General features: G+C 48.4%; 1 protein-coding gene across 1 annotated transcript in view; it reads left to right on the top strand.

The window, feature by feature from the left end:
* Window positions 1-23,598, top strand: part of LOC138567333 (blue-sensitive opsin-like) — a 198,066-nt gene that overhangs the window by 119,419 nt on the left and 55,049 nt on the right. The window lies entirely within an intron of this gene.

The raw sequence follows: 23,598 nt of genomic DNA, 5'->3' as shown, positions 1-23,598 counted from the left end.
GACATCGGTCTTAGTGACTGCATTTAGAGCTCTATAGTCCACACAGAATCTCAACACCTTGGATCCTGCCTTTGGTACTAGAACAACTGGACTAGACCATGGACTTGTAAAGGGCTCTACAACCCTGAGATCAAGCATCTTGTTGACCTCTCCTTTGATGTGGGATCTCAAATGTTCTGACATTCTGTAACCTCTGCTTTTGACAGGTAAACAGTCACCAGTGAGAATATCATGCTTGCCCCAAGGGGTCAAGCCTGGTGATAGTGAAAACAGGGATGCAAACTGATTCAACAGAAGTTTGCACTCCTCCTGTTGTTCAGAAGTCAGTTGAGAAGAGATATTAACTCCTTCTATCTGTTCATCTAAAGGTTGGCCTCTGAGGAGGTCAGGTAGAGGTTCACTCTCCTCTTCCTCTTGAGCTGAAGCTAGAAGCAAAGCTCTCACTTCTGGTCTCGAGACATAAGCCTTTAAACGGTTGGTGTGAAAGACTCTGGGAGCCTCCTTAAGTCTCCCTAAGTCCACCAGATAGTTCACCTCTCCAAGTTTGCCCACAACCTTGAAGGGTCCTATCCATTTGTCCTGCAAGGCCCTCTGCCTTGTTGGCACCATAACTAATACAAGCTGGTCTTGAGAGAACTCAACCATGTTGGCCTTCTGGTCATGCCAATGTTTGACCAGAGCCTGATCTGCTTTCAAGTTGTCACTTGCTTCTGCCATCATGTGTCACATTCTCCTTCGGAGACCTATTACACAGTCAGTCACTCTGACTGTCTTGGGGGAAAGAGCACTCTCCAACCCCTCCTTGATCAGGGCCAATGGACCTCTGACTGGATGGCCATAGAGAAGTTCAAAGGACTGTAACCAACTCCCTCCTGAGGGACTTCTCTATATGCAAAGAGAAGGCATGGCAGAAAAAGGTCCAACCTTTTCTTAAGGGGTTCCTCTAAAGCACCTATCGTGCTCTTCATAGTACGATTAAACCTCTATACTAGTCCATTTGTCTGTGGATGGTAGGCTGTAGAGAACTTGTAAGTGACACCACAGTTTGTTTTTCCACATGGCTTGCATGTAGTGGGACATAAAATTGGATCACCTGTCGGATATCACTTCCTTAGGAAACCCTACTCTGGTAAAAATACCAAGTAGAGCCTTAGCCACAGCCTGAGCCGTAACAGTTCTCATAGGTATGGCTTCTGGGTATCTTGTAGCATGATCTACTACAACCAGGATAAACCTGTTCCCTGAAGATGTGGGAGGGTCAAGGGGACGGCAATGTCAATGCCCGCCCTCTCAAAATGAACTTCCACCACTGGGAGAGGCACAAGGGGTGCCACATTCTTGACTCCACTCTTGCCAGAGGTTTGGCAAGTGTGACAGCTCCTACATAATGTGTCCACTTCTGAACCCATCTTAGGAGTGACCTTGGACAATCTTGGTGATGTCTTTGTTGGTAGCACAGGGGTGCTGTGTGACTTTTTCCTGGAGGTCCCGGGTTTCCCCTTTGCCCCATTCTTTCTAGAAATAGCAGTGAGCAACCCCTGTGGAGTGGGAGTGATCTTTTCAAGGTTCTTTCCCTTGCAGACCTTGTGAGCTCCTGTTTCTTTTTACTGGGAGGCCTGGGGGTGCTTGACACAACTCCAAGAGTTTTAAGGTCATTACCCAACAGGACTCTCCCAGGTACTTCACTCTGCACACTAACATGTATTTTGACAATCATATCATTACACCGGATGAGAGCTGGTAACTAGGGAAGCATTTGCACAGGGCCTCCAGCTAACTTGGTGAGGTGTTTGAGTGCCTTAGCAACATCCTCCACCTTGAAAAATGATTCATCCACCACTGTTATGCTGGCTCCAGTGTCTCTGATGGCAGGGGTTTCCTGACCATTCACAAGAACACTATCTTTATAATACTCTTTAGTAGTATCAGGGATGGAATTATAGACATCTACGTTCTGTTGTTCCCAGAAGCCAAGGGACACTAAAAAAACACTAGCTGAGACTCTCATGGGTTCATCAGCCAGTAGGTGAAAGTTTCCACTTGCCATAGGTACTTCTTCCTCTGGGGAGAAGGCTAAGAAGACAGTGTGGACCCCTGAAGGTTTACCCTTACATCTGGGATCCCTTTTCACATGGTCAGTTGACACACAAACATAACATTTGCCAAATGTTTTGATGAATGGGAGTTTTTCTGACCTCCATCTGGTTTGGGTCCAGATGGTACACTAGCCTGATTTGGTTTCCCTTGTGGTTTACCCTTATGTTGCTGTTTGTGTCCCTCTTCTGGATTGGAGGTATTAGAATTCTCTTTGTTGTCTTTCTTTGGCTGTTTCCCCTCATCCTTTTTCTGAGTAGCCCCGGAATCCTTGTGAGTGGCCCTGTTGGCAACCCACAAGTCAGCAGCCTTAGCTAGCTTCTTTGGATCTATCTCCTTAGAATCAGCCAAGTGCTGTCTGAGCTCAGGAGAGCAGACGTCAGAAATAGACTCCAACATTACAAGATTTCCCATGCCTTCATAAGTGTTTACTCTGTAACCCTTAATCCAACCATTTAAGTTTTTCAAACACTCACATATCCAGGTAGCCCAAGTGGTTTCATCATACTTGTTGAGGGCCATAAACCTCTTAAGGTACTGAGAAGGGGTCTTCCCAAATATAGCAATTAAAGCTAGCTTCACAAACTCATAATCCATCCTATCCACCTCCCCCAACTCCATCAGAACATCAGATGCAACAGTGGGTAGCCCAGAGAAGAGCCAGGGAAGCAATTGATTCCCTGTGAGACCTTGAATACTATGGTTATATTCAAACATTGCCAACCAATCCAAAGTATCAAGCTTAACCTCATACATACCCACACTTTCTTTAGGCATACGGGGTCTCTTAGGACTGGAAGACCTAGAAGACTCTGGGAGAGAAGCATTTTCAAGAGACAATCTTTTCATTTCAAGTTCATGATTCGACTCCATTTCTCTGAGTTTCAGTTATTGATGTTTTTGTTCGGTTTGAGCATTTGACCGTTTGAATTCCAGTTCAAGCCTCATTTTCTCTAGAACAATGAATCGTGGACTGAGTATAGGACCTGTAGGGGTCCCAGTGTACAAGGGTTGAGGTTGCTGAGCAGGCAAGGGAGCAGAGAGACCTACATTAAGAGACACATCTACCTCTTCCAACTCATCATTAACAGACATAGCGTCATCCTCAATACTTTCCACATTTGCTAAGGAGTCAGGCATTTCAGACCCACTCCCTAGACTTGGGTTCTTTAACAACTTTTCAACTAACTCAATCTTTTTGCCTTCGGCAGAGAGTTTCCTTTCTTTTCATATGTTTCTTAAATAATCAGCAGTTTAACTCAGGAGGGTCTCCTGACTGTGGCTTTCCATATCAGACATGATTAATATTGCTTTTTACGGATGTTAGCCTTGTGGTTAGTTGATCCAAGGTAATAGCAGCACTACAAGTGTAACTACTATACTTTTATCCTCACTGCTGTACACCAGTGTTAGGCAGAATTATCTGCAGTACCCTTTGGGAACACTAAACACAACTAAGACTACAAGTGGCAGTACAATTCCACCTTTGGTACAAGTCTGTACTACACAGTTATAGTGGTAGCAGTAGCGGAGCAGCCAGACGTATCTCAAGAGTAAGTGAGCAGTACAAATAGTTACAAAAAGGGCAGCAATTACTATGATTCAGACAAACACTGACTCAAGGTTTTTAAGTAAAAGAATATATATGTATTTACTTATCAGTTGTATAACAGTTCACCTTTCTAAGCAAGTCAAAAATCACAATCATAAATACACCACACCACTTCCCTTAAATTCAAGATAAATTAAGCTAACAAAGGAAGTGGGAGCAAAATGGCACTCTAGTAATTTAAAAGGGAGGGAAAGACAAAGTTATTAGAAATTAGGCAAAACAACAGGTACGTAATCAGGGCAATAGAACAAGAGAGACTACAGTGAGAAGTCTCAAAGACAACCCTGTGTCACTGCACTGAAGATGCTGTGTAACACACACAAAAAGTGGTGCACATGGAGTAGGTGAGGTACCAGTGCCCAAGATCACACAAACAGTAAAAATACACACAGCAAAGCACATGTAAGAGTGGGAAAAAGGCTCACGCTCTTACCAGGTGAAAGAAAGAAATCCTAGAAATCCAGCAAAGCTGCTGGGGGACTCTTTAGGTAAGGCAAATCAGCCATTTATGAGAATTCTCCCTAACAGTCCTGTCCAACCCCAACCACAGGAGTCGAGAGGCGCAACAGGACCTGGAGCAACTGTGGCGGGTGAGGGTACGGATGAAGGAGTAATCTTAAGAGGACACCAACTAGTGATTCCGCAAGGACTTGGGGGAAGGGTGATGGAGCTAGAAAACTGTGGCCATAAAGGAACGGCCAAGACAAAGTCAAGACAACTACTAAAAGTCTGGTTTCCATACTTACAGGTGAAAGTGGACAAAGATGTCGCCAACTGCATCTGGTGCCAGGCGACTGCCCCAGTCAACAAAGAGCCGAGGATAGAGTCTATGCCCCGTAGTGACCAGCCGTGGGACATAGTCCACGCAGGCTTTGGGTCCACGGGCAGGGGGATGCACGTCCTAGTGATGATTGATCGATGGTCGTGACACCCCGAGGTCGAGCTAGTAAAGTCCACGTCATTTGTCCAGGTGGTGCAAGTCATGGAGAACATGTTTGCAACTCATGGCCTACCCAGGATCATATGCTTGGATAACGGGCCTCCATTTCAACGAGAGAACTTCTCTGAGTTTATGGCGGACTGTGCGATCACCCACCGGAGAGTCACAGCTGTCTGGCCCAGGGCCAATGGGGAGGCCGAACGCTTTATGAGAACATTGAATAAAGTGTTCTACATAGCACAGGGCCAAGGAAACGAGCTAAGGAGAACCCTATACCAATTCCTGAGGGAAAACAGAGAAAGAAATGAAATAAAATGGGACAATGAAAGAAAAGAAATGAAAAAGACAAGAAAGCGCAGTAGAAGGAGACCAGGAAAGAGCGAGCAGCAGAGAAAAAGAGAGGGAGAGAGATGAAGGGAAGGACATATGTACAGCAACGATGGCATGGGTGTGGTATAAAAAAAGCCAGGGGAGCTATGGAGTGTGGCTGATGGTCGACAGATGGGATAGAAAGAGAAGAAGAAAAACAGGAAAAAAATAATCAAGGGAGGGAGAAATACATACAATATCCGGGGGGTGGTTGTGCAACAGGGAAGAGTTTGCACTGTGAATGGGCGTGGCTCATTTTAGTTTGCCCTGTGCATATTCTTGCCTAGAAACTACCCCAAGAACAGACTCATTCACACACTGAGCCTCCTTATTTGGTAAATATCCAAATGGATTTGAAATGTATTCCAACATGCAGTTCAATTAGAAGCTGGAATCCCTCTTTACAACCGTGGATGGGATTGGCTCCAAAACATTCTATTCTAAAATTGTAACGAGCTTTTCTATTTTGAAGGCAAGGCTGCCATCTAGTGGCTAACATGTACTTCGTTTAATTTTGAAATTTGAAGTCATGCAACTTGTTGCTAGATGGAAATCCTGTTCCGTTAGTTCCGTTTGGTAAACTGGGGTGGGCTGGGAGGCCACAAGCGGCCCAGGAAGAAGGGGACACCAGCCTCTACACGCATATCATTGTGAATGCTTTTGCGCTCATGAGCACTGCCACACAATACGATGTCTAATCCCATTATTAGCACGGCAGCGTCAGCAGTGCAGAACATGAATTAATGTGGGTTGCTGCACTTCCCCCAATATTAGACATTTTAATGGGACACATTTTCTCAATAGCGAGAAAAATATGGACTTGAACACGTTCTCTGTAGAGTAAGCTTTAATCTGAGTAACACACACCTAGCAGAGTGAGCTATCTGCCCTCAAATAGACGTGGCCATATATTGGTAATGTTTACACTAATGACCGAAGCTCAGAAGCTCTGAAGTTATGCTAAGGAGTCCTTATTAATTGACTTGTTGAATGTTGCTTTTAGACCCGCGGCCAAAACCCCAAATTGAAAAACCTCTCTGGCCTGCCACTAACTAGTCTTGGGAGTCTCAATGGTTGCAGCGATATTCAAATGCTGTGCAAATTGTATGTGAAAGTTGTTCTTTGGTCACTAGGGCAGCCCAAACTCCAGCAATGAAGTGGCTCAAAGCTGTATACATGTCTCATGCTTTCAACACACTTCACTGTCAGGGTGACTATTCTGAGAGATGAACCGAGCACCATACCCAGTGTGCATTGCATGCTCAGAAGGAATGCACATTTGAATTACTATCACAGACATGTATGATAAATTGGTGGTCAGTCTCATGTTCCCAAAATGTATTTTGTTTTTATGCAAAGCAGCCAGCATCCTTTATTCTGGGTACCCACACCAACTACAATCCACCTCCACCGACCCCCCCCCCCCCCCCGCTACCCTCTCCCTCACACGTGAAGAGTGGGGGGGGAGAGTTCACCCAGTACATTTTGTCCATATCCAGCACTGATCATCACAACATGTATTACGGGATCAGTAAGCTCTACTTAACTAACGGACCGCCGGACTACAATTGCAAAACTCGCCTAGTATGTCGACTGGAAAAAAACAGGCCTGGAACAGCATTTGTCGTCCGCCTAATGCTGAGGACTGCATTGAAGTGCCAGACCATGAAGATGGTAGGAAAAGAGGAGTTAGTATTCCCCAAAGAGGTATATTACCATCCATGCTCCCAGGTGATCACTCCAGCCTAGCTTCATACCCAGGGGTTTAAGTGGGCCGGGGCTAGGCAGGGCAGAGCCCTGGCAGTCTCCTATATGTCCACCCCCACCCCATCATTTCCCAAGACACAACCATCTGTCCCCAATGCTTACCCCTCTCCCACAACAGCAATGGTTCAGCCCTGGGCTATATGAACTGTGCTGCAGTGCAGCCCCTGCCATCTTGGTTTCCTCTGCCTGCAGCGTTTTAATAGGGCAGGAATTACATAGCTATCCGTTTAATGGCACTCTCATCACCCGCTGTGCACCATGCTTTGTTACAATGCTGTGTACAGAGGAAGCAAAGAAACGGGGAGTGGGTGCTCAGCAGATCAGCTCTTGTAATCCAGGGCTGAACATTGCCATGGCGGGAGTGAATGGTTTGCTTTAATCACTCTACAATCGCTGTAATCTGCCACTGAACAAGATTGCACTTGCAAAAAAGATTGTTTGTAGACGTTTCTGAGGGAGTAGGAGGGCTTAAACAATTTTGAGCACGCTGCCTACAGCTTCTGCAGTATCATTCATTCTTAAACCACTGCCCCAGCAGATATCTACTGCACACCCTACCTCTGACGTCCGAGAAACATAAACATGCCAGTTATAGGAAAACAAATTTGTGCTCTCTAGGATTTGTAGTTCAGAATTTATAATGGGGAATCTAGGACTACAAGTCCTAGAATGCAAAGGAAAAGACAGGATTGGATGATGGTACTGTAAGGGCATAACCTACAAGTTTGAGGTATCTGGTCTTTGCATCGAATTCCTTTGCATCGAGGGTTTTGCAACAAAATAATATGCATCAAATGCATGTTTTTGAGGGGTAAAGGGTTGATTTTTGTTGTGGTGAGTTTTAAAGGGTGACAAAAACAGGGGGTTGGGAGGGACCCTACCAAAAATAAAAAAATTAAAAGGACCCCATTAAAAGTAATTAAATGCATTAGAGGCACATTTTTTCGTTGCAAAAAACTTGATGTAAATGTCCCTCGATAAAAAAAAAAATTAGCGGAAAGACCATAAACCCAACTTGTGTTTAAAAATGCATGCCAGCATTATTCTATTCAGGAGACACTCTTCCACGCCTGATTTTAACTTTGCATTCTGGGACTTGATGTCCTTGGCTTATAATGGGGAAATCCAGGACTTTAATTCCCAGAATGCGGGACTGCAATAGTGTCTCCCAGATGGAATGGATAAAGTTGGCATGTACGTTTTAAAGCCGAAGTAAATAGGAACATTGAGAAATGTCACCCAAACATGATATTTTTCTGTATGTCCTAAAACATGTTATACACAAACATATTTTTTAAAGTTTTGATTCTATCTTTGACTGAAGGTCTTTAAGTCGAGCACTGCCTATTTCGGTCACGCCTACCACTGACGCCACACACCCATCAGTTTCTAAACCCCCTTAAAGCACTGTCTGTAGCCTATGGCAGGCTGAGATAGATTCTTAAGTGTGGGAAATCCCTGGCCCTGCCCCTCGAGGCACTTGAGCATCTTCCCAGGGGGGGTTGTTGTAACGAGTCTTAGCATCTGCCCAAGCACCATCCGTGCGAGGACTGCACATGTGTGGGAGGGAAAAGCACCCCCACAGAAACAATACAAGTTGCACATGGAATGCACACCACCAGAAGGCATGTGTCTGCACTAAATATCCCTAAATAGTAAACCAGCACACCACAGATGCACAAGCTCAATCCCAAACACTCCGCAAACACTACCCCAGCAGACACCATGATCACACAAACAATGTACGTCACCAACCTGGAGTTCTCATTAGGTACTGATCCAGAGAGCTCAGAAAATAAATAAAACGTACAAATCACAGAGAGCCCCACCTTCTCATACATGCACACATCAACATTGCTGCAAAGCAACCTTGTACTGCTCCTAAGTTATCCCTACACTGCACCTCTTGCAGTTCCTGAAATTCCAAGAAACAGTGAACATGGTAGGCTGTGTGCTATACAGACCTAGCATAGCAGGGCATAGCCCGGAGTTTCACTCATTCTACAGTAGGGTAGTACTCTCGATGGCTGACCCAACTTAGGTGATTGGCAGGAATAGGGGAGGAAATTAATGTTGGCTCTGCTTAGACTTGGCCTCTCTGCAAGAAGATATTACATTACTGGCCCGGGAAAACACACTTTGGTTATGCAGTGAAGCTGAGATGTTTACCCATGCGAGAGTTTAAGCTCTTGAATACATACCTGGCGCAGACAAGAATGCACGCGGGGGGCAGTCAAGAGTGGATAGGAGGGCATGGAATGGACTGAGCACATTGAATTGCGTGACGTATATAGTATGGTCAGGAATGCAGAGAATGCTTGAAAGAGCATATAACCCATCATGACTGGAATGCGCACGGCGAACTGGAGCGGGCGCAGCAGTCTCGAACGCACACGACAAACCAGAATGTGTGGAGCGGACCGGAATGTATGGAGCAGCATGGTCTGCATGGAGTGCATGCAACGGACCGAAGCACATAGAATTTGTACGACCTATATAGTATGGTTTGGTATACAGTGAATGTCTGAAAGGGCATATAACCCATCATATCTCACCACCACGCCTACTCTCTCCTTACATCACCACTCAACTAGAACACAGAGATACTATGACACCATTCGGTATATCTGTTCCCATACCAACATTCGCCGCTCACTCCACATCATTCTAAGTAATCACTGCTGGTTACACACCCCCAGCCAGGCGTTCTCCTCAGGCCTAACGCAGCCACATCCGGTCTGGATAAACGCTGCCAGAACGAACAGATACTCCTGACCTCTCAACCATCACACCTACCCCTAGAATGCAGCCATTACACGGATACCGCACGAGCTGCACACATAACCGGTGCTCACACGCACCTTTTGACTCTCTCTACCCTCTCTACTGATCTGAACCAAGGGCGTTCAACCTACCAGCGCCTTCAGACCATACCAATGGTATATAAGGCGCTATATAAATGCAAAATAACAATAACAATAACATACACCCCAAGCTCCACTTGGCACAAATATTTACATTTTTGTATTTCACAGCCTACAATAATACTGCTTTATAGAGTAGAGGTCTCAGGTTTCCTGTGGCAATGCTTGAGAAGGCTAGCCAGTCCTGCTATTGCTTAGAATTCTGGGACTTGTAGTTTTATTTATATTTAAAATGGGAGATAAAAAACGACATGTCCCAGAATCCAAAGGGAAAACCCAAGACTGCATGCCCATGGTTAATTTCAGAGCTCTGATACTTTACGTGCAAAATACACATATCTCATATTAAAGCAACCTTCCAATATGTAAATCTTTGGAGAAAGATGTTGAGCCAAAGTAATATTGTATCTTTATTTTCTACATCCTGAATAGAAAACTAAAAGTCACAGGATGCAAAATACTACAAGCCTGAACAAAATCTCCTTTTACACCACTGTCACTTAGATTACATTTGTCACAAAGTTCCTACATGTGGTTATACACTTGCCTATCCATATAAAGCAACCCTTTTTTTTCATCATGACACAACTTTAAAAGTGTTGCCTTAAGTACCCTGTAAGTGTTTACCTGTTTGCTAGGTAACAAGCCTCCAAAGGAATGAGCACATCAATGCAAAATGCCTGCACACACACTTACAAAGGGCCTGCTGGTGATAAAGGAAAGGATGTCTTGCAGGTCGTTAAGGGGCTGCAGGCAGCCCTGTCCAGGATGCTGCGTGTGGCATCACGTGACAATGGCAATCAGCTTGAGCCTCAGTGTGTGTTTATCTGGGATTGGGAGGACGGGACGTTCTCCTCTCATGTGCATAAGTTTTCTTTTTGTGAATGGAGCCAAGCCGGGCAGGGACTGGCAGTCAATAAGCCCTGTACCTCTCTACCTTGAGTGCTGCCGCTCCGGCCGCACCAAGTGACGTGCATTGTGGCACCCCCTGTTCCCCCAAGAACTGTAGTGCCTGTGAAAAAAAAAACAACGAAATGCAAATGGACATAGCGCCCTAAATAATTATGTACATTTAGCGCCACAGGCGACCGCCCCGTTTGCCCATGCCGCAGGCCGGCTCTGGAGTCAATGCAAGAAGGCCAAGGACAAAGACTACAAGCTAAGACACAGAAAAGGTAACAGACAACATAAGGGCAGAGAAGGCTACGAGAAACAATATGACAGCAGTGAAAGTCAGACGGTATCAACCAGAGACAGTGGATGCACAGCCTACCATCATGTAGGGCATTTCACAAGATGGCGCCACTCATGCAACATAAATATATTCAGGTGGAAGCGCACATTGAAAGCGAACAATCGGATCACATGGAAGAAAGTCAGAAACCAGTTTTGCGTTCATATTATCTGTGAACATTTGCTGTCTAGATGGTTACCTGTATGATTTTGATTATGCTGTTATTACCCCTCTTTATAATCCTAATAAAGAATATCAAACTTAAAAAGAAAGTCAGAAACCACCCACCAAGTCAGGTCGCAAGTGAAAATCGTCATAAAATCCATAAGACTAGTCTCAAACTCTGGTCTAACCCTCCTCCCACACTACACGCGTCGAGGCCTCTTAAACCAGAAACAGATCAGACGTCACTGATCTGATGCAAAACCCAGTTTACACAGAAGCCTAATCATACTAATGCTGTAAGGCTACGCAGTGTGTGAGATTACGTTTAAAAGGAATAGTTCGTTCACAAAATGGATGCCCCCTAGTGCTTGCCATTTTAAAGTTTGAGCTTCATTTGCTCGAAACTTTCCATAGGGACTTAAAAAAATATATATTTTAGATATTTGTTTTATTATTGGCCATCTTTTTGGCCAATAATATTTCTGACCGAACCATTCCTTTAAAGGGGGTGGCAGCAGGAAGAGTCAACATGACTGGGAAGGGCTTTCCAGTGCCGTCACTAGAAATGAGTATTAGGGGGGTCAAACCGGGGGCACAAATATAACAAGGGGGGGCACGGTGGTGGCATATCAAATAAGGGTCAACCGGCCAAACGGGTTTAAGTATACATGTATTTTACCAAGCTGGTTAAAAATATGTGTCATTAAGCATGTTCAGAGTAGGTTTAAGACAGCCTGGTATGAGCTCTCCCTCCTTGGAAAGTCAAGCCCTTTCTCCCTCCAGACAGCTTTAGATCCACCGTTCAAGCACTGAACCCATCACACCTGGTTCGGGTCAATGCCCTCCTCGAAGGCCTCCCGTCGTCTGCCCTTGTGCTCTTGAGAAGTGCCCTACACATGACTGCACGCCTCGTCAAGGGTCTATGCAGATACAACCACATCACCCCAGCCCTCATCGAACTTCACTGGCTCCCACTGCACGCACAAATCACCTTCAAGTCTTTCTGCATCATCTATAAGGCAGTCGCCTTCAAGTCACTGTGCTACCTCGCAGGGAAACTCAGCATCTCCGGTGAACAGCACACCACCAGAAGCCAGAACGCATGCAGGCATGAAATAACTGCTGCAAAAAGGAAAGGACCAGAAAACAAGCCTTCTCTGCCTGTGCCGCAAGAATATTGAACCTCCTCCCCCTTAGCATCAGACCCGACCCCACGCTCCTACAATTCAGAAAAGAACTCAAGACCCACCTCTTCAAGGAGTCTCTGAAACTCAACACCTGGGCCATCACGTCGCTCTCCACACCACCTGACTCGCTAGACGTCGTCCGCCCCTCTCATCCCCACCACTCTGTACAGCTGTAGCCCTCCTCTGTGCCCCTCTGTATCCTACCCCTGCTGTAAATCTATTCTATTGTTACCTCTCTAAAGCACTCTGTTATGCATCAGTACTATTGTATACCTCTGTAAAGTGGTCTGTTGTGTATCTGTATTGTTGTATACCTCTGTAAAGTGCTATGTTGCTTCTAGAAGCTGGGTCACCGCTTAATAAATACAAAAATAATAATAAAAATAAAAAAGACAATAAAAGTCTTGCATCAAGTTAATATACATCCTCAAAAGTTAACCCATGTTCAACAGTTGTTAAAATACCCTATGCACTCAGCAAGAGACTGCATTCTTTTAACTCAAGCGAACATCACTCACACCAAAGCTTCATAAAATGTGTGGTTGAAGGTGGTATTTAGCAGAAGAGGCATCGCTTCCCGCTCGGCTCAGCTGGATGCGTGCGGTCTCGTGCAGAAAGGGGTGTGACCGGGCAGTTCGTGCTGGACTGCCCCTTTTGGGGTGGGACCAAGCCTGATTTGCATATGGTCTTTCCCCTTTTGTAATGACTTGGCAGGCGAAGAACAGTGGTCTGGAGGGTTGCCCAGAGCAATGCCAGAGGTTAAAACACATATTACACTCAAAAAGAACTTCCAATGATATTTATACAACCCCCCCACCCGCTGACCCCACGTACTTGACACCAGCAAGCTGATGCACTCACGTCAAGAAAGACATTTCATAGCCCCAAGCAATCAGTTGCCAACTGCAGAATACACCTTCCACACTCACGAGAGCAAGACGGGCAGCAAGAGCCTAATTCTCAGTTTCGAGATTTTGGAAACTGGGAAAAGAAAGAAGGTATGATCCGTGTGTCGCTCTGAAAGCATGCCAGGTACGATCAGGTGACAAAGTCAAGCTAGAACTCATTTCCTATAACAAGAATACACTATTCAAATGCACCAAAGAGGTTGGAAAAAACAATGTGATCGTTGAAGACAAAAAGAGATGGACAGTAGAGCGCGGTACTCCATCCAGGAGTGAAAAGAAGGCCCCTCTCACCGCCACAAGTAATACAGAGATCGAACAGCAAAGAAGCAGAAACCCATCAGATATGCACAGAGTGGGACAATTGATGCACAAAGGATAATGCACGCTGTGGGTCGGGTGACCGGACGTCCCGGTTTTGCCAGGACCATCCCGGATTTGGGAGCTCTATCCCCTTTTCTCAAGATAATGTTTCCATTGGAAAACCCAGTGGTCGTTGCTTTTGACAGTAGGCCTTCATAGCTGGCAGGCAGGAATGCACAATCTCGCACAGAAGAAATGCTGCATTTTACACATTAAGATATTAGTAGTTAGCAAAAAAACAAGTATATTATGTGTTTATTCCACCAGTTTCACTTAAACCCCCTTCTCCTCCAACCGCTATTGAAGTGCACTGCCCTGACAGCCACTGTCAAGGGTTAGTCCTACTTTTATGTTAGTTGCCCTGTCTTGGTTTTTTACTTTTTACATCTCGCCACCCTGGCTGCGGGGTTGCTGCTTCCCAAACATGGACACCAATGACAATGTATGCCTCCCGAATCAAGAATCACTGTGCCGGTGAATGTCAGAGTTTGAGTGTGTCATGCAGCAGCTGCCGGATGTGCTGATAGACAGGGGAGATTGCCACACTACTTTTAAGGCAACCAATCTCATTCTGAGGATACGTCTCAAGTCCACATATAGACATTCCTTTCAAATGCGGTATTAATCTCATATCAGCATCCGGTCTGGACTTTCAAATTCGGGTGTATTCGCAGATCCACACATTTATTGTAGGGTCGGCGGCGGTCACGCGGCCCGTCTCACAGGTGCTGGGGGGCCAAGCACCATGTTGGTGTGCCGGGGTCATCTGGACTTACTGGGGTTGCAGGGTAGGACCCTGTGAGGCAGTGGGGACACATCCTGGGTGCCGGCAGCATCTGTGATGGTGGGTGCCTGGGCTGGACCCAGGGCACCAGGCTGGTTTGGGGAGCCCAGACCAGCAGGGACCTGCAGGAGCATGATCGCACAGTGTGGGCCTGCAGGCCAGGGCTGCACGACTGTGATCACACGGTATAGGCCTGTCGGCCAAAAGTGAGGGACAGAGACAGCAGGAGTTCCATAGCTGGAGTGTGCAGTCGTTCTTTTGCACGTGCCTGCAGGGGATCCTTTTATTAGCTTGGGCCATGACACAGTCATGGCCCATCTTAAAAGGGCAATACACATGGGAGGGACACACATCTTAAAAGGTCAGTACACATGGGAGGGTCACACATAACACTCTTCCTTTTTCATAATGAACAAACAAACGTTGCTGAAACATGAATGATCCCCACCCCCATTACAGAACGAAAATACTTATATCACTTGGGAATGGGAGGGTAGACAAATAGTAGGATATGCCACTGATACATACATAGGGACTCAGGTAGTTGCAGAAATAAGACATATCAACACACCCTAAACATAATCAGCGGGTGATAGTCGTGGTTGGCGAACCGCTGGTGGAATGTTGGCAGTTCTACCACATTTCACAAGACCCTTTATTAACCTGGGGTTATTTGAACTTCCACCACTGAATGGCGCCATTGCTAGCTGCTGGCACCATTTAGAGCATGCCTATAAACTACAGGAGCACAGCTTCACGTCCATGTAACAGGGACCACTTTAAGCACATAATCTACATGCAGGCTCATAGCATCTAAACACAGGTTTACTGCTTCTTCTCCAAGCACTTGCAGGATTGCAGGAAACCAGTTCACTTTGCTCCAGTGTCTGTTCAGGGTAGTCACTACCATGGGTCAAGGTCCGTTGATGGCATAGTTCATAGGCTGGCAAAGCTGCACCTGGGAGCACCAGGAGCCTCATCGGCTTAGTCCCTTGATGCTGGGGCAGGCCGCGAAACGCAGGTAGCAGGGTTGTCAAGGCTGCACTACATGACAAAGCTGGGGTGGGAGCATGTTACTCACTCCCCTTTTGTGGCCGCGCTCCCCCAGGCAGGAGTGTCAATTTACTGGAGTCGTACAGGAGGGCGCACAAGCACTTGTGCAGAGCTGCAACTCTTCTTGCTTGTTGCACCTCTTTCTGGTGGTGGGTGTCAGGGTCGTGAAATTTTGCTTGGCCGGACACAGATGACAGGGTGTCTGGGCCACATCTTCCACTCCCCCAGGCAGAAGTCACTGCTGTTGGCGGGGCAGTATTCATGGCCAGCCCACTTATCCCTTCTTCCAGGCAGGACAATTGGGAAGGCGATGTCCCAGTTCAGGGCTGGCCGGAATCGCACCAGGGGCCACATTGGCCTGGTCCATGGATGGTGGGCCCGGTAGTGTGACCCAAGTGGCAGGATGTCAGGGCCGATGGTGTCCCTTTGCAGGGGCTGGCAAAACCCTCACCTGGGGCCACATTAGCATAGTCCATGAATGGTAGGGCAGGCACGGCGACACCAGTGGCAGGTTGTTGGGGCCACTTCTTCTTGCTCCCCCTTGCAGGCATGGGGCTGTTATCACTGGTGTGTTGTGCAGCTTTGTGCACCATGTGGTGCATGCTGTGCTTCATATCACCGCCGGGCCCCGGATCTGCAGAGGGCCATGTACAGTTTGTTATGTAGGCTGGTGGAGCACATCACAAGTTCATCGCCTCCTGGCCCGGGATATGTTGATCTATGCTCCGACACGCAGCCTAGCAGAAAACCCATTGCCTTCATGGACCAGGGTACGCAGGGGGCCATACACTTTATTGTCATTGCCCCATCCTGGAGTGCTTCTTTCTTTCACCGCCAGCAGCCTGGGATATGTATTCTGCAGCGGGGCCTCTCTCTCCTTTACCCGCAGCCCTGATGACGGACCATTTTCTCTTTTACTGCGGGTCGGCCCCGGGCTCTTTAAATCTTTGCTCCGACACAGAGCTCTGAGCAACTCACCGCCGGGGGCCCGGATCGCTCTGGTGCTTACTTGCACCCATTTCCTCATGATCAGACGTGGAGCTGCCAGGCACTTCACTGCTTGATGAGCCCGGGTTAGCTCCGAGCCGCAGCCTCATAGCTGCTGACAGGGGTGGGGGCATGCTGGACTCTCACCTCCCTTTTTTGCTCCGACGTTGAGCGCATTCCATTTTCACTGCCGAGCAGCCCGGGGCTCAAGGAGCACGGCGAACACAGTGCCCACACAGCCGTTGTCCTGAGGACGGCACTCACCTTGTCCTTTCCACCGGGGGCAGCTTGACTCTCTCCCCCAGGTGGGAGTTCCATTTCTTCTTCCGCAGCTGCGACCGCTCCATTGCTTTCTCCTTCTCGCAGGGGATGCTACAGGCGGCTGCGGCTGGACCCTCTCCCCGGCCGCACGAGCAACCTCTTCTCAGAGGGCCGTGGACAGGGAGGATCTGCTGGCAGCATGGCTTCCATCCCTCTTTTCTCCCTCCTCTTTTTTGTGAAAATAATTAGAGACAGCGGGGATGGGGCACATCACAGGGGCTCTTCGTCCTCTTTGTTGCCATTATTGTGGGGCCGGCGGTGGTCACACGGCCGGCCTCACAGGTGCTGGGGGGCCCAGTACCATGTTGGTGTGCCAGGGTCACCCGGACTTACTGGTGTTGCAGGGTAGGACCCTGTGAGGCCGTGGGGACACCTTGGATGCCCGATGCACCCTGGATGGTGGGTGCCTGGGCTGTACCCAGGGCACCAGGCTGGTCTGAGGGAACAGACCAGCAGGGACCTGCAGGACTGTGATCACATGGTGTGGGCCTGCAGTCCAGGGCTGCAGGACCGTGATCAGGGGGTATAGGCCTGCAGGCCCAATTTGAGAGACAGAGACAACAGGAGTTCCATAGTTGGAGTCTGCAGCCGTTCTGTTGCAGATGCCTGCAGGTGCTCCTTTTATTAGCTTCCATGACAAAGTCATGGCCCATCTTAAAAGGGCAATACACATGGGAGGGACACACATCTTAAAAGGGCAGGACACATGGGAGGGTCACACATAACAACAATGTCATGCTTTTTGAAATTCGGTGAAAATCTGATGTTTAGACACCGTTTTGTTTTTAAAATGTGTTGCTTGTATTAGATCTAAAAACTTAGAGGCTCATTTTGGATTTGCCGTAAATGGCATGAAAGGTGGGCAGCTTACGATGAACCCTCTGTGTGAGCAGTGCCCTCTGTGCTATTTGATTTTGTTTCGTCACTGGGTGTAAACATAACACGGAAATCCGGACAGACCTGGGTTTTCATGTTTTATTTACACTGAGTGGCAAAGCGAATCCTCAATGTGGCCCGTATGTCGCTCTGCATCTACATGGATTCCTACAGAAGCCACCTGCTTTAGAAGGTGTAAAAAACATGCAGATTCCACAGGAATCCAATGCATAACCTCCTGCATCAGAATGATATTCAGGTGGAGATTCTGGCGGAATCAATAATTGCCGTCTATGCGCCCAATCTGTATCACAAATCCATGGACATCACACAGAAAACGTACTTAAGTTTTACACCTTTTTCTGCACAACCTGTACAACCGCTGCGCCAACCAAAATGAAGCTGATCATTTTATCTGATTTATAACACAGTGCCAATCCAGTGGTTGAAGTGAGCGGAGCGGACGGGAGCGGTGCTCCTCTACTTTTTTAAATTAAGTTTCACCGTTCCTATACTTTTATTTTAATAAGAAACTATTCCAGAATGGTTGAATTTTATTTCCGTTCAGCCTTTACACAGGGGTGGGGGTGGAATGAAGGAACGGTGGGACCCAATTATAGGGTTTGTATTGCGCATGGGAGGGAGTATTGGCAATGGGGTTTGTGGGGAGTGTGGGTAGGCCAGCAGGGAACATAGTTCCACTACTTCTTTTTCGTACACTTCACCCACTGTGGCAATCTCACAACCACACGTGTTTAAAATTCCAGGTTCTTCTCACAGCTTCACCCAGCCATGTCTTTCACATTCTGAGCCGGTCTCTTAGGTGCACACTGGACGCCTGAATTACAAAAGCGTTTTACCGTGGCGCAACCCCATTGAAAAACACTTTGTAAATCAGTTTTTTTAAATTGGCTTTGCTCCAGGTGGCCTCTGTTCTTCCACCAGCGACACATGCAAGACGGACGACAGCTCCTCCCCCACCGCTGCCCTCTGCTGGACACTGTAAGCCATTTACAAGCACGTGGGCTTATCCGCATATTACCTGCCAGGATTATGGTAAAGTACTGGGACTCAGGAATGAGGGGGCAGAGAAGGAAAGATTAGGAGCTTACCTGGCGTCGGGAGACAGGTTTTAATTTAAGAGATAATAGAGGAGGGGAGTGGGTGATCCTAAGCCAATCAGGCTCGGAGAATGCTACAAAGGTCACGCCATTTATAGAACGGCTGAAAAACAGGTACAGACAGAAGGTGGCTCTGAGAGAATGCGCGGGCTATGGGAGCAAGCAGCATTTGTGCGAGCAGGCAGGGGCTATGGCGGCATGCTGGGGCTTCGTTATGTTATAAGTTCTTATACTGCACACGGTTGCCACTTGCGTGGTTTCTTGGCGCTCTTGTGGATCTGTGAAGCAAGAGGGTAAGGGGAGGGGGTGAGTTTGTAGGACTGAGTGGGAGAAAGAGCTAGAGAGATGTGATGTTCTTTTGGCAGCTTCAGCTTGGTTGACGCGCTTCATTGAGCATAGATGTGTTTTTCGGTTGGTAGGCACCATGTGCTCTTGGGAGAAGCCATGTGTGGTTTCTTGTGGTGTAGAGAAGTGCGTGCGGTTTGTTGTGCTGTAGAGATATTGGTTGTGTTTAGTTCAGAGTTTGAGAGGTGCAAGCAGAAGGGTGAGTTTTTAGTAGGGTTGGTTACTGGCAGTACCCTTTCCTAACCCTGCAGTTCTGACTAACTGTGGCCCATATCCTTTCCCCAGTCGTACATTCTGGTGTGCTGCAATTTCCACCCCTATGGTGTATGCAGCTGTGTGCGTTTTAAGTAGGGTTATTTGGTGGCGGTACCTTTTCTACCACATGTGTTCTCACTCTCACCCATATCCCTTCCCCTTTAATACATTTTGGTGTGCAGCAATTACCACCCCATGGGGTCTTTCAGGGGGGATGTGTTCCATGTGCCCTGCGGTCCATCCTTTCTGAGATTGGGATGTCTCTCTCTCCCCAGTTTCCATCTTAGGTCCTTCAGTCTCAGGAGGATATCTCAGGGGCAACGTGCTTGCCTTGGGAGCAAGACAACACTGAGCAACACAGGTTCAATCCCCGGGTCCGCGCTTAGAAACCTCTGGGTATTAAGTGTGTTATAATTAACCTATCTTATCATACCTCTATCAGTTGTCCAATTAAGTCGGACCCATCTCTTTCCCCTTTCACCCCTTTGACCCTCTATAGGGAAGAGTACACCCTAGGTCTCAAAAACCACCCCCCCATTCAAATGCCTCTCTTCTTCCCTGCACTATACTCCGGTCTGGCCTACTCCCTGCTCCTTCTCAGTTGTGTGTTCATTTCATGGTGCTTGTGTGTTGTTCAATTGTTTTCATCTCGTTTGCAGCTGAAGAGCCAGGTTTTAAGATGTTTTCTGAATTTTAGATGGTCTTTCATTTTCATATTTCTCTCGAGAGGGAGTTCCAAAGTTTTAGGGCTGCGCAAGAGAATGCTGATCCACCACGTTTTTTCCTCATGTATCGTTTAGGTTCTAGGATGATGTCGTCACTGGTTCTGAGTATTCTAGTCGGCTGGTAGATAGTGATTTTCTTTTGTATGAATTCCATCTTAGGCTGTGGATTGCGATGTGCGTTATGCACATTGTTTTGAAGGTGATTTGTTTTTTGACTCGGAGCCAATGAAGCATCCTTAGCGCTGGGGTGATGTGGCCCTTTCGTGAGAGTTTGAGGAGAAGTCTGGCAGCTGCATTCTGAAATTGTTGCAGTTTCCTCAGTAAATAGTCTGTCATTCCGAAGTATAACCTGTTGGCGTAGTCTGTACTGGACATGATGAGGGAGATGATGGCCAGTGTTTTGTGTGTAAAGGAGAGGAAGGGTAGAATCTTTGATCGTGTATAAATAGAAGAAGCATTTCTTAATTATCATGTTTACTTGCGGTTCTAGGGTTAACTTGTTGTCCATTAGAATTCCAAGGTTTTTGACAACTGTGGATGGTGTGGGCGGTGTTCCCAGTTCTGTGGGCCATGGGATGTACTGGTTGCTTCCTTGGATGTAATCCTGATTTCCATCTTGTCCGGGTTGATTTTGAGGCTGTTAGTGTCTATCCATTGGTAGAGTTCTTTGTGCCATTCTATTAGCGTTGTGTTCTCCTCTTGTTTATTGACGACTTTGTAGATGCTTTGGGTATGATCTGCGTAGTTGTTATAGTGAACCCGTGTCTTTTGATGAGGTTGATTAGTGGCATCATATAGATGTTGAAGAGGAGCGGGGATAACAAGGTTCCTTGTTGTACTACACAGGTGGTGTCCGTGGTGTGGATATGAATGGTTTTATCCACACTGTTTCTGTTCTTTCAGGCAGCGCCGTGTGGGTGATCCCTTATTCTTCCAGTCCCTTGATGAGGATAATGATGATGATGATGTTATAGAATGCTGCAGGGTGGTCGAGTAGTATCAGTGCCGAGTTTGTGTTAGAGTCTGCGTTGGTCTTTAGGTCGTCCCATATAGAGAGAAGTGCCGTCTCCATCCCTCTCATGGCTCTGAAGCCAACTTGTGCCTGGTCCACTAGCTGGTGAGCTATGGGAGCAAGCAGCAGCCATGCAAACAGGGAGGGGCTTTGGGAGCATGCTGGGGCTATGGGAATAGGCAACAGTCATGCAAGCAGGCAGGGTCTATGGGAGCATGCTGGGGCTATGGGAGTAAGCAGCAGCCATGCATGCAAACAGGGCTATGGGAACATGCTGGGGCTAAGGGAGCATGCTGGGGCTATTTGAGTGAGCAACAGTCATGCGAGCAGGCAGGGTCTATGGGAGCATGCTGCGGCTATGGATGTAAGCAGCAGCCATGCGTGCAAACAGGGCTATGCGAACATGCTGGGGCTATGGGAGTAAGCAGCAGCCATGTGCGCATACAGGGGCTATTGGAGCATGCTGGGGCTATGGGAGCCTGCTGGAGCTATGGGAGTAAGCAGCAGTCATGCGAGCAGGCAGGGTCTATTGGAGCATGCTGGGGCTATGGGAGTAAGCAGCAGTCATGCGAGCAGGCAGGGGCTATGAAAGCATGCTGGGCTAAGGGAGTAAGAAGCAGTACTGCAAGCAGGCAGGGGCTATGTGAGCAGGCTGAGACTACGGAGTAAGCAGCAGTCATGCGAGCAGGCAGGGGCTATGAAAGCATGCTGGGCAATGGGAGAAAGCAGCAGTACTGCAAGCAGGCAGGGGCTATGTGAGCATGCCGGGGCTACGGGAGTAAGCATCAGTCATGAGAGCAGGCAGGGGCTATGAAAGCATGCTGCACTAAGGGAGTAAGCAGCAGTACTGCAAGCAGGCAGGGGCCATGTGAGAAGGCTGGGGATACGGGAGTAACCAGCAGTAATGCAAGCAGGCATGGGCTATGTGAGCATGCTGGGTCTATGACAGCATACTGAGGCTATTGGAGGAAGCAGCAGCCATGCATGCAGGCAGGGCCCATGGGAATATGCTGGGGCTATGGGAGCAAGCAGCAGTCATGCACACAGGCAGGGGCTATGTGAGCATGCTGGGGCTATGCCAGCATGCTGAGGCTATGGGAGCCAGCAGCAGCCATGCATGCAGGCAGGGGCCATGGGAGCAGGCTGGGGCTATGGGAGCAAGCAGCAGTCATGCACACAGGCAGGGGCTATGTGAGCATGCTGGGGCTAGGCCAGCATGCTGAGGCTATGGGAGCCAGCAGCAGCCATGCATGCAGGCAGGGGCTATGAAAGCATGCTGGGCAAAGGGAGTAAGCAGCAGTACTGCAAGCAGGCATGGGCTATGTGAGCATGCTGGGGCTATGTCAGCATACTGAGGCTATGGGAGGAAGCAGCAGCCATGCATGCAGGCAGGGCCCACGGGAGTATGCTGGGGCTATGGGAGCAAGCAGCAGTCATGCACACAGGCAGGGGCTATGTGAGCACGCTGGGGCTATGCCAGCATGCTGAGGCTATGGGAGCCAGCAGCAGCCATGCATGCAGGCAGGGCCCATGGGAGCAGGCTGGGGCTACGGGAGTAAGCAGCAGTACTGCAAGCAGGCATGGGCTATGTGAGCATGCTGGGGCTATGTCAGCATACTGAGGCTATGGGAGGAAGCAGCAGCCATGCATGCAGGCAGGGCCCATGGGAGTATGCTGGGGCTATGGGAGAAAGCAGCAGTCATGCACACAGGCAGGGGCTATGTGAGCATGCTGGGGCTATGCCAGCATGCTGAGGCTATGGGAGCCAGCAGCAGCCATGCATGCAGGCAGGGGCAATGGGAGCAGGCTGGGGCTACGGGAGTAAGCAGCAGTACTGCAAGCAGGCATGGGCTATGTGAGCATGCTGGGACTATGCCAGCATGCTGAGGCTATGGGAGCCAGCAGCAGCCATGCATGCAGGCAGGGCCCATGGGAGTATGCTGGGGCTATGGGAGCAAGCAGCAGTCAAGCGAGCAGGCAGGGGCTATGTCAGCATGCTGGGGCTATGTCAGCATACTGAGGCTATGGGAGCCAGCAGCAGCCATGCATGCAGGCAGGGGCCATGGGAGCAGGCTGGGGCTACGGGAGCAAGCAGCAGTCATGCACACAGGCAGGGGCTATGTGAGCATGCTGGGGCTATGCCAGCATGCTGAGGCTATGGGAGCCAGCAGCAGCCATGCATGCAGGCAGGGGCCATGGGAGCATGCAGGAGTCATGCAAGTCATGCACGCAGGCAGGGGCTATGTGAGCATGCTGGGGCTATGGGAGCACGCAGCAGTCAAGCGAGCAGGCAGGGGCTATGTGAGCATGCTGGGGCTATGCCAGCATGCTGAGGCTATGGGAGCCAGCAGCAGCCATGCATGCAGGCAGGGGCTATGTGAGCATGCTCGGGCTATGGGAGCACGCAGCAGTCAAGCGAGCAGGCATGGGCTATGTGAGCATGCTGGGACTATGCCAGCATGCTGAGGCTATGGGAGCCAGCAGCAGCCATGCATGCAGGCAGGGCCCATGGGAGTATGCTGGGGCTATGGGAGCAAGCAGCAGTCAAGCGAGCAGGCA

Source organism: Ambystoma mexicanum, chromosome 2p (assembly GCF_040938575.1).
Source record: "Ambystoma mexicanum isolate Mex_15411 chromosome 2p, UKY_AmexF1_1, whole genome shotgun sequence".
Lineage (NCBI taxonomy): Eukaryota > Metazoa > Chordata > Amphibia > Caudata > Ambystomatidae > Ambystoma > Ambystoma mexicanum.
This window is presented reverse-complemented; position numbering and strand designations above follow the sequence as displayed.